General features: G+C 37.0%; 1 pseudogene; it reads left to right on the top strand.

The window, feature by feature from the left end:
- Nucleotides 1–11283: 11283 nt before the first annotated feature.
- Nucleotides 11284–11670, top strand: LOC102763675 (annotated as a pseudogene).
- The last annotated feature ends 684 nt before the right edge of the window (nt 11671–12354 follow it).

Raw genomic sequence — 12354 nt, 5'->3', positions numbered from 1 at the left:
GATGAGGCTGGCATCTGAACTGATAATGCTTGAACTGAGATAAGTAAGAGGTTGGCCTGAGAAAGAGACAGGGAAGGGCATTCCTAAAAGACCTACACTTGCTACAAGGAGGTTCAAGTCATTGGGGATAGCTAAAGTAAAGAGTTCAGGCTGAAGAACAATGGAAAGTAATATCCCAAGTGAAGGCAAAGGCCGGATCAGAAATTTGTTATTTATTACACAGGTGGAAGAGAGACTTGGAATGTTTCCAAGCAGAGAAGTGACATGACTAAACTTTCATTTTAGAAAGATCACTTTAACAAAAATTTAGAGAATGGATGGAAAGAGGTCAAGATATGAGGCTGAGAGTTCAGTTAAGAGGCCATGGTAATAATCTAAAAGAGAAATAATAATGGCTGAATTAAGACATGGGTAGAATTGAAGGAAAGAACATGGACTCAGTAAAACATAATAGAGACCAAATGTCTGGTGTATTGGTGGATAGTGTTTGAGGGTAGGGAAGAGGAAGAGAAGAAAAAGTCTAGAATGATTCCTGGTTTCTGGCTTGGCCACCTATATAAAAGATATTGTTGGTAACAAAAAGATCAAGCTTTGAAAAAAAAGATGAGTTTAGCTTAGCAATGTTGAGTGTGGGATGTCTACTGTACCCTCCATAGAGATGTTCACCTGAAGAGCTAACTTTCATTGAGCACTTACTATGCTCAGATATTGTGCTAAGTATTTACATGCATCAGCTTCATCTTCTAAAGACTCATAAGAATGACCATTATTATCCTTAGTTTACATATAAATAAACAAGCTCAGAGAGTAAATTCATTGACCCAAGGTCACATAGCTGGTAAATGGCTGAGCAGGGACTCAAATTTAAGTCTGCATGACCCTGTACCTGTGCTTGATACCCATGCTATGCAGGACTGGGTAATAGAGACTCAGAATCAATGAAACATCAGTAGAAGTTGAAGTTGTAATTGTGAATGGTTACCAAATTAGAGTATATGTTATAGAAAACAGAGGTCCGAGGAAAAGCCCCATAGAACACCAAGATTTAATGCACAGGCTATAAATTAATCATCTCCATTTGCCCACAGATACAGTTTGCTTGACTAGCATAGCATTTTAAAAAACTTTGATTTGAATGCCTTCTGGAAGGAAAAGGGAGCAGCCTGCATTGTTTCACAGTCCTCACCAATCATTGTTAATTACACACAGCTCCTTTAAACCTGTACGTTTCCTACTGGGCCCCTAGAGGTACTACTGTTGTGACCCTAAAAAGTGTGAAGAAAGAAAACCTCAGGTAGGAAAGAAAAAATCAATAAAGAAAAGGTAAAAAAAGAAGGAAGGAAGGAAGGAAGGAAGGAAGGAAGGAAGGAAGGAAGGAAGGAAGGAAGGAAGGTCAGTATAATGTGGTTACAAGGAAGTTGAAGAAGGAAAGAGTTTCAGGAAAAAGGGAACAGTCAACTATATTAAATATCATAGATGGCCAAGTAAAGTGAGGAGAGAACAGTGTTTATTGAATGTATCAATCCAGTGGTCACTTATAATCTTAGTAAAAATCAATGGGGTTGGATGGATTGATAACGAAGTCAGATTACAATGGGATGAAGAGAGGAAGAGTACGAAAGAGGTGGAAATATATGGCTTAGGGTCTTCTTTAAGAAAATGTATATGAAGCTGAAATGAAGGAAATAGACAAATAAGTAACTAATGGAAGATGTGGCCAGATGGGAACTTGTGCTCTTAGAATGGAAAATAACCGAGCATGTTTTTGGCTAAGGAAAACTAGCCACAAGGAACGTCACCTGAGAATATGGAAGAGAAGAGAGATGGTGGGTTCAACAGTGATCTTTAGAAGTGATACTGTGTACCAGGCATTATCTTAAGACATTGAGAACATTGAAGTGAAATAAGAGAGAAGGCCCCCATTGTCATAGAGATTACATTCTGTAGGAAAAAGACATCCAATCGACAAGGAGAATAGCTAAGATAACTTTAGACAGTGATGTGATAGAGAATGAGAGGTTTCTGTTTAACTTTTTCTCTTATTGTAGGATGGCTTTATGTTGGGTATTTAGGGAAGTCCTTTCTGAGGATTGACATTTGAACTGAGACTTGAATGAAAATGGGAGCTAGTCATGGATGATTTGGAAGAAGAGTGTTCCAGATGGGACACACAGCCAGTGTATCCTGGGTGGGTAGGAGCTTGTTGTGATTGGGAAACAGAAAGAAGCCACAGTGATTCAAGAACTACAATTTGGTGAGAGATGAAGTCAGAGACATGGGTTGGGACTCAGGTCAAAAGGCACCTTGCAGACTTATAGTAGTGAGTTTAGGTTTTATTTAAGGTATGATCACATGTAAGGGCTTTAAGCAGGGGCATGGTATCAGCTCCAAGGAGGTGAGAGGGGAGGCATCCAACACAGAAGTAGAAGAATGAGCCTTGAATAGTCAAGTTATCAACTCTTCCACTGATATGGAGGAAGTAGGAAAGAATAGGTGGAAGTGGAAATATTATAGGTAGTGCAGAGGGCTGTTAAATGAGTTAATACTTAAGGACTTTCATTTTCTCACTGAAGCTAGGGGCAAGATCTTCTGCTAAGACTGTGGGTAAAAGGTTGCAGTAGTCTTGGATGGCTGCCATAATAAAATGCCATTGACTGGAAGACTTAAAGAACAGAAATATTTCCTCACAGTTCTGAAGGCTGGAACTCCGTGATCAGGTGCCAGCCCATCTGGTTTCTGGTGAGAGCTCTCTTCCTGACTTTCAAACAGCTGGCTACATTCTTGCTGTGTCCTCATAAGATTGGTGGCAGGGGAAGCTCTGGTGTCTCTTTCTCTTCTTATAATGAAACCAGTCCTATCTGAGAGGGCTCTACCCTTATAACTTTATTTAACCTTTATGACTTGTTCACAGGCCCTGTCTCCAAATACAGTCACATTGGGGGTCAGGGCTTCAGCAAATGAATCTGGGAAGGTACAACCGTTCAATCTATAACAGGATCTGTGGAGAAAAGGAAAACTTCGGAATATAAAGAAATGGGGGAGGAAATTAAGAATATAAAAAATACCACCCATGCTTTTTTTTGTACTAAGGCTAAATAACTTTAATCTCTCTGTGATTCTAAACTTTATGTAACAGGAAAATATTTAGGTCATGAAATCATTATCCTTAATACACAATCTCCCATTGACTCAGAAAATAGGTGTCTTCTAGCAATTGGAAGACTTTTTTATTTGGCAGCAGATAAGGCACGGTGACATGACAGCCTGGACCTAAATTGGAACGAAGGCAGTCTGTATAAAAAAAGGATAGAGATCAAGTGAGAAATCTATGTCAACAAGTGCCGGTGTGGCTCAGTGGTTGAGCGTCGTACCATGCACCAAGTGGTTACAGGTTTGAATACAGGTCAGAGCTCATTGCAGCTCAATCCTCAGTAGGGAGCATCATGAGGCAGCTGAAGGATGTTTCTCTCTCACATCCATGTTTCCCTCTTCTCCCTTCCTCTGTCTCTAAAAATCAATAAGAAACATATTTTTTAAAAAAAGAGGACAGAGATAATAGAGAGAAGCTGGGCACAATCCTACCAGACCATTGCACAAGTGAAAGGAGAGTGTATGACAAAACCCCAGTGGCTGGCAGTCAAGGAGGAACGTGGGAAAGAACAGAAAAGCCTCAGGATTTATAATAGTTTCTTCTGCTGTAAATATGTGCTTCCTTCTCCAAAAGAAACCCTCCACCAAACCTATAAGGCTCATTAATCTATGTGGGACAAGTTTGATTTAGATCAGTAAGTCCTGTTTTAAAATCAGTGCCTGGAGAAAACCAGGGGAAAACAGCCACATGTTGGGGACATTCAGAGGCCAACAACCACCAACACAAAATAACATAAAAACAAACAAGGGGGCAAAATGTTACCATTAGTTTCGCAGGGGTCCAAATAATTTAATTTTGACCTGTCCTCCTTTAGAAGATTCGCTCTCATTTCCAGGAAACAGATACAGATTATTTTAAAGCACTTTTACACCTCACCGGCACTCGCACCCTAGCCTTTCTCTGTTGCTTGGGTTGCAGCATTAGAGTCTGAGTCCACTTAGTAACATTTCCTGCAGATATCCCTCCCAACTACTCCCGACTGCAGACAGACATGGCACTTACTACTGCTTTTCAAAATCAAAATCAGAACAACTCCAGACTCTTCTAGTTTGTTTCTTGACTCCTTCAGGGTAATATTAGTTGACATCGATTTCTCACTTCATTTCAATTCCCTAGCACCTATATGCACTGTCCTCATTGGTTAATCGTCACCATTTGATTTTTTCCCCTTCATGTGTCTTCTATGTAGAATTTTTCTACAACTAGGCAGAGAGAAGCTCATCCAGCCCTTCCTTTCCATTCCTTGGATCGCCATTTTGGTTTCTTGCCCAGAGTAGCCCATTAATCAATGCTGGTGAAGTTGATGAATAAATAATAATTAATGACAATTTTGACTCACCCAGGTGTTTATCTGCTCAGCTGCATTAGTGAGATGCCCAGGGTATCTATGTTTTATAGAGATATTTGCTGATTGAGGAACATATTGATAGATGTGAGTAATGTGGCTGCTTTATTTTCAAGGTTTTCCTGAAGTGTTGGTGCAGCTCAGGGCTCTGTGTGGATTTCTGTTGCAAATGATTACAAAAGTGGCATGGGGAGAGTGGGCTGGGAGGCAAAATATATGCAGGGAAAGTGGAAATCACCAAGGAAAACGACTGAAGGGGAAATCAATATGAGGTGAAAGGTCAACAAGCCTCCTGCTGTTAGTCTGTCAAAATGTATTTAATGGGTTCATTGGATATTTTTCACATTTAAGAAATTGACATGAGAAAGGGTTAGCCTGTAATAACTTTTTATCTCTCACCTACAAAATAGCTAATTTTTTTTCATTTAAGAAGTTTACCCCTGTTAATTCTGCAATCAGAGACACATTAATTTATCAACATGTAATTTTAAAATATATTCATTAAAATTAAGTAAGAATCACATATGGAACTTGCTGTATGTATCCAAGGGTCTAGTTTCTGGGTCTGAGTTCATTGTATTTATTAAGAGGATTTTAAAAATTCTCTTTTCTATTATCTGTACAATTAGATTGATCTTCAGTTCTCTCCTCTTCCAGCAAGAGAGTAAGAGTAAGAGACACAAAAAATTAACTCATTTCCAGTGATAGATTTTGGTAAAGAACTTTAAAAATAAAAAGTCTCCCAATGTAAAATACATTTGTACTATATTGTAAATTTTCTGTACTGTCATTTGATGTATATTCTTATTTATTTAATACTAGAGGTCCAGTGCTTGAATTCATGCACAGGAGGGGTCCCTCGGCCTGGCCAGTGATCAAAACCTATTGGGAGGCCAGCCTGCTGGGGGAGGGACTCTGGGAGGTTGGCCAGCCTGCTCCCCTATTGGGGCCTATTGGGGGGGCTGGCTGGCAAGGAGGAGGGACCAAGGGAGGTTGGCTGTGGGAGCACACTGACCACCAGGGGGAAGCTTCTGCATTGAGTGTCTGCCCCCTGGGGGTCAGTGCGCATCATAGCAACTGGTTGACTAGTCATTCCAGTTGTTTCAGTCATTCCAGTTGTTCGGTCATATGGTCGCTTAGGCATATATATAAAAGTGTGGTCGCTTAGGCATATATATAAAAGTGTGGAATATATATATATATATTCTTCATTATTTAGACAATTCAATCATCTTAGTAAAGGCTCTAGTTTTTGCATTTTCCTAACATTTTTAATCATGATACCTCCAGGTATATTACAAATATTAATTCATTTGATGGTTTCTAAGCTGGGCAGAAAGATTTAGCATTAAACATGAATATCTGAAAAATTCACCATGGTAGACTTAAATATGTTAACAGTTTTCTCCCTTTTTTAAGACTAAATAATTTATATTAATATTTAAATTTCCTTTGCTTTCCATCAAGAGCAGTTGATACAAATTTGGTAAGCTCACACCAGAATCTTGGTCAAAATGGGACCTGGAGCCCCTCAGTCCGCAGGCTGATGCTCTATCAACTGAGTCAAACTGGCCATGGATTCTCTGACTTCTTAATAAGCTAAAGCAGCCCAGCCTAGGTTCATTTCCTCACCTCGTCCCTCTCCTCCTGTTGCTTCCTGTATCCTCGACCGTTCCTTGTTTCACTATTCCCAGCTTTAACAAACATCTTCTAAAAAATCAAAAAAGTAAAAAAAAATTATAGAGCTAATAATAATACTATTCAAATTTCTTAAAAAACTCATTCACCATTCATTATCTTTATAATTACTTTTTAAAAAGTTAGATATCTCATTATGACTACTGAGGATGTATTTTGAATATTTTTCCTTCTACTTTCTTTATATTTCTGTGAGAACTGAGACTGATAGGACTGCAGAGTTGTGGTGGGGGTGAAAAAATGTATAAAAAAATACCTGCTTTTGAGTAGTTAATGTAAAGAACTATCCTTAGTATTTTAGGATAACACACATCAGTTTTCAAAGCAAATTGCAGCCAGCTGTTCTGATCACCTTTGTCACCTTTTTGAGATTCATCCTCAGAAAAATCTTTCAGTGTGTTAGAGAAAAGTACCCCTTACCACACTTTTCAGCTACCCAAAATGTTGTAGGAGTTCATGTCCAGATAATTATTCCATATAGGCAATAAACCTAAATACTTACTCTCAAATCATTACCTAGGAAGAATTGATGCCTTTCAGTTTTCAAAGATACTGAAGATGTAAATATCATAAGAAACACTCAACTACCTCATGTCAGAAGAAGTTTACCCAACTGCTATATACTGAATATTTGTGACCCCCACCACCATCACCAAATTCATATGTTGAAGCCTTAATATTCAATGTGATAGTATTTAGAGGTGAGTTTTAGGCAGTAATTAGGCTTAGATGAGGTCATGAGAGTAGAGCCCCCATGATGCGATTTTCCTTATAAGAAGAGGAAAACACCAGAGCTTTCTCTTCACCATGTGAGGATGCAATAAGAAGATGGCCATCTACAAATGGGGCAGAGGACTCTAACCAGACATCAAATTTGTTGGCACCTTGATTTTGGATTTCTCAGCCTCCAGAATTGTGAGAAATAAATGTTTGTTGTTTAAGCCACCCAGTTTTTGGTATTTTTTTTATATCAGCCTAAATTGACTAAGATAAAACTAAAAAGCAGGAAACATACTAAGAAATATTTTTACCAAGTATCCACTGAACACTGAACACACTAAGTCATATACATGTACTAATGCCTAACTTTCCCATGATTGTTAATACTTTTAACCTACTTGTGTCTATATTTAAAGTAAACTTCTTTCTTTTTAAATTAAAAAAAGAGATATAATTGACATATAATAATGTATTCATTTTAGGTGTATAACATATGATTGGTATATATGGTGAAATGATTACCACAAATAGTTAACATCCACTACCACATGTAGTTATATTTTTTCTTATAATGAGAACTTTTAAGATATACTCCCTTATTAACTTTTAATATAGTATTGTTAGTTTTAGACAATATGTGGTACCTTAGATACCCAGGACCTATTTATCTTACAACTTGAAACTTGTACTTTTTGACTATCTTCACCCATTGGTGAAGGGTGGATAAAATGGCTAAAGTGTGTTTCTTGTAGACAGCATATATATTTGGGTCTGACTTTTAATCTAACCTGATAATCAGACTTTTAGTTGTGGTGTTTAGAGCTCTGACATTGAATGTAATTATTGCTACATTTAAGTTTAAAATGATTATCTTGCTATTTGTTATTTATTTATTTATTTATTTATTTATTTATTTATTGTTGACAGTATTACAGATGTCCCTCATTCCATCTCCCACCCCCAACCCCCGCTTGCCTGCTATTTTTTTTTATTTGTCTCATCTATTGTTTTCTTTTTTCTCAACCTCTTTTGGATTAAGTTTGTTTTATGATTTCATTTTATTTACTTTGTTGAATTTATTTTGCTGTTGTTTTAGTGGTTACATTATGGTTTGAAGTAAACATCTTTGACATCACAGTGTACCTTCAGGTGAAATCATACTATTTCATGTATGATATAAAGATCTTACAATAGTGCCCTTTAGTACACACATTTACTTATACATATGTTATAAACTCTATACATATTTAAATAGTCAATTACCTTTTAAATTAATTTAAATTAGAAGGGGAAAAGGTACATATTTAACCATTATCTCCAGTGTTCTTCTTTGCTATGTATAGATCCATAATTCTATCTATCAATTTTCTTCTGTTTGAAGGAAATTTAACATTTTATATTTAAATTTAACATTACTCATAGTGAGATTGTTGGGGATTAATTCTTACAGCTTTTTACATGTAAAATATCTTTATTTCACCTTTTCTTTTGAAAGATATTTTTGCTAGATATAGAATTCTAGGTTGATTTTTTTCTTGTCAGTACTTTAAAGATGTCACTTCAAATTTGGGGGCATAAAATTGTTTATGATATTCATTTAGTATCCTTAGGGTCATTGGTAATGTCAGCCTTTTTCATTTCTAATGATAGATCTTCCCTCTCTTTTTCTTGTTTACCTGACTAGAGAAATATCAATTTTATTGATCATTCAAAGAATCAGCTTTTAGTTTCATTAATTATCTCTATTGTTTTTCTGTTTTCAGTTTTATTAATGTGTGCTCTTATTATTTTTATTTGGCTTACTTTGGATTTAATTTGCTTTTTTTTGTTTGTTTGTTTTCCCAAGAGGAAAGCCTATATTTTCACTTTTAGATCTTTTTTTTTCTAACATGCTCATTCAACATTATCCCCCAAATTTCTATAGATTGTATTTTCATTTTAATTTAGTTTATGATGTGTTTTAATTTCTCTGAAAATTTCTTCTTTGATTTGTGTGTTATTTAGAAGGGTGTTGTTTAAATCCCCAAATATTTGAGGATTATGCAGCTATGTATTATTTTTTTAAAATATGTTTTCATTGATTTCAGAGAGAGTAGGGAGAGGGAGCGGGAGAGATAGAAACATCAATGATGAGAGAGAATCATTGATCAGCTACCTCCTGCATGCCCCCTTCTGAGTATGGAGCCCACAACACTGGCATGTGCCCTAACTAGTAATCAAACCATGACTTCTTGGTTCATAGCTTGATGCTCAACCACTGAGCCACACCAGCTGGGCCAGTTATCTATTATTAATTTCTAGTTTAATTACACTGTGGTCTTGGAGCATACTTTGTATGTATCCTATTTTTTTTTTAAATTTGTGAAGGTGTGTTTTATGAGCCATAATGTAGTATCTCTTGGTAAATTTTCCTTGTGAATTTTAGAAAACCATTTGTTCTGTTGTTATTGAATGAAGTATTACATTAATCAAAATTATATCCAGAAGGTAATATTAAGTCCAACTATATATTACTGATTTTCTGCCCCAGACTTTGCAGAGAAACAAAATCCAAACTGAGAAGATGTCAGAAATCTACAAGCTGATCCACAAGATAATCAGAACTTTTTAAGTCTTTCAGCGCACAAAGATTAATTTGTTTACTGAAACAGAGATGCACCTGATATTTCACAAAAAAATAAAAAGTTTCTCCAACATTAGTACATCTGAATCATCTGGAAGGCTTATTAAATAATGTTGAGATTCACTCCCAAAATTTTAGATTTTTTTAGATTGTGGGTCAAGCCTGAGACTTTGTATTTCTGTCAAGTTTCATAGGTAATGCTGAACTTTCTGGCCCAGAAACCAAACTTTGAGAACGCTGGCTTATGCCATCTAGGTATATTTTAAAATCCATAGTGTTCAGCATATGTACACCAAGGATTTGGAGCGAATTGTGCTCAAGGCATTCTAAGCCAGGGTAAACAGTAAAGAGAATATTATTCCTGATGAGGGTTTTCTATGCCTTAGCCTGACCTGGTGAAGAAATAGATAGTTATTAAATTGCTGATACAACTCAATCAAGGAGACATAGTATAGGTCCAGGCTTCTGGCAATGTTGGCTATCATCCTACCCCAAATAAATTTATTTCTAGATTGTTCTTTTTTCCTCCTTAGCAGAGAAATTGTCCTTTTGACAGAATCCAGATTGGAAAATACAGTGTTGCTTGATAAATTGGAACCAAAAAAGAGGAGGAGGCACAGCAAAGCAGACTTTGGCTTAAGTACCCCAAGGAAAGTTCTTGATACACTTAGAAGTGACTGAATCCAGCTTCCCAGATGTGAGCAAAGTGATATTATTGAGAGATTATTATTTCTCAAGGGTGGTTTACTCAACCACCAAAGCCTGGGCCATAATTATAAAGCCATGTTTCTATGTAATTTTCTCTCACTAGAAATCTGCTTGGGTCCTTTTGCATGACCTGGTCAATGTTAGTCTTCACCCCATGATGAGCCCTGCTCTGGTTTTAGACAACATGGTGATAGTGCATCCTACTCAGACTAAGAAAGACATTTTTCCTAGCTCATTTCTTAAAAAAGAAATAACATCTCTGGACACATTGAAGATTGATACTACTTCACATTTGCCTACTCATTAGTCAACCAAGAAAACTCAGTCTTCTCAATTCTAGTCTATTTTCTTCCAGCAAACTTGACTTCCCAGACACAGGGTAAGCAGTGCTAGCAGGACCATTAGTTGGTGAGAGGTAATCTTCATACCTCTCACCAACTAACATTCCTCTTCTTGAATTCGTGAAGTGATATTATACAGCTGAGATCCCCGATGTGTTTGAATTTTCTGATAGAATTTTCATATTGGTTAACTAAAAGAGACCTGGATATTAGAACAATCATTTGCTTAAATTATTTATCTTCGTGTTAGGGGCAGGGGGAGGTAGAGATATGGTTAGCTTTGCAACTCTGTATCTGCCAGGTTTAAGGGATTAATTCTTGAGGATAGTTTTGTTCTGCCTTGGAGGAGGTTTTCTCTCACCTCATCTCTGCAGTGGGGATAGGGCTCATTATGATCAGGACACTGTCGCTATTAGGCTTCCTTTTCATAAAAGCACATCAATACAACTCCTTGCTTAAGTTTATTATTAAAATATAGAGTTTGGGGAGACACAGCATCCCAGTCGCCAGGCAGCTTCTGTTGGATCAAGAGTGGGAGGAACTTGCCCGGGGTGTACTAGGTGCCTCCCGGCCAGTTGTGCTCCTGCCTGGTCCGCCCGCGTACCCTGGCTGGTCTGGGGGTCCGGGCACCACCTCCACGGCGGCTCCTCCAGAACTGAGGACTGGGCCGCAGCCCAAGTCCCGAACTGATGGCATCATGAAGCACCTGCTGTACTGGAGCTTTGGCCACGGCTCCAGGCAACTGGGCATACCCACCGCCAACTTTCCTGAACGAGCGGTCGATAATCTTCCCACTGATGTATCCACTGGCATTTATTATGGATGGGCCAGTGTGGGAACTGGAGAAGTCCATAAGATGGTGGTGAGCATAGGATGGAACCCATACTACGAGAACACAAAAAAGTCCATGAAAACTCATATCATGCATACCTTCAAAGAGGACTTCTATGGGGAAATCTTCTATGTGGCCATTGCTGGCTACCTCAGACCAGAAAAGAACTTTGATTCTTTAGAGTCACTTATTTCAGCAATTCAAGGTGATATTGGGGAAGCTAAGAAACGACTAGATTTACCAGAACATTAGAAACTCAAAGAAGACAATTTCTTCCAGGTTCCGAAAAGCAAAATAATGAATGGCCACTGATGAAAAATCATCTTACTTATTCATTCATTGTTCTCTAGTATTTTACTGCTCATCACCCTGCAGTCTCATCTTGGTTACATTTGAAAAACCAAAAATTTCCCCACAGCTGTGACTTAGTTTAAACAGTACAATGTAATTATTATTATGCTTCATTTCAATTAAACCCATCATGCTACAGTACTAAAAATATTCATTTTAAAAATTCAGATTCTTTCTATGTAATATGTTGACTAAAATTTACCACTAAAAATATCAAGTGTTTTATAAGGGAAATGAAATGTATAAATCTATGAGTAAAAAGGCAAGTAACTAGTTTGAAATGAAAACTAATTATAGTAAAAGATTAGCGTGTATGTACTTGCATAGCATGTGCTGCTAAACAGAAGGCTTTTAAAAGTAAATGTATTAAAACAGGTTTGATATCTTATAAACCTAAGAGGGAAAATTCATACATTGTATTTTTTATATTTTGTGCATTAAACTATTACTACAAACATAAAAAAATAAAATAAAATACAGAGTTTGATCTTAACTTACAATAGTATAACTGCACTTTAAATTATCCCTCAGAACTAAAGCTTTGGATTCTTCCCTACCCTACACATCAAAACTTCTGGTTGAAAA

The sequence above is a fragment of the Myotis davidii genome, unplaced genomic scaffold, assembly GCF_000327345.1.
Source record: "Myotis davidii unplaced genomic scaffold, ASM32734v1 scaffold268, whole genome shotgun sequence".
Classification (NCBI taxonomy): Eukaryota; Metazoa; Chordata; class Mammalia; order Chiroptera; family Vespertilionidae; genus Myotis; species Myotis davidii.
The sequence above is the reverse complement of the archived record's forward strand: the minus strand, read 5'-3'. Positions and strand labels throughout refer to the sequence as shown.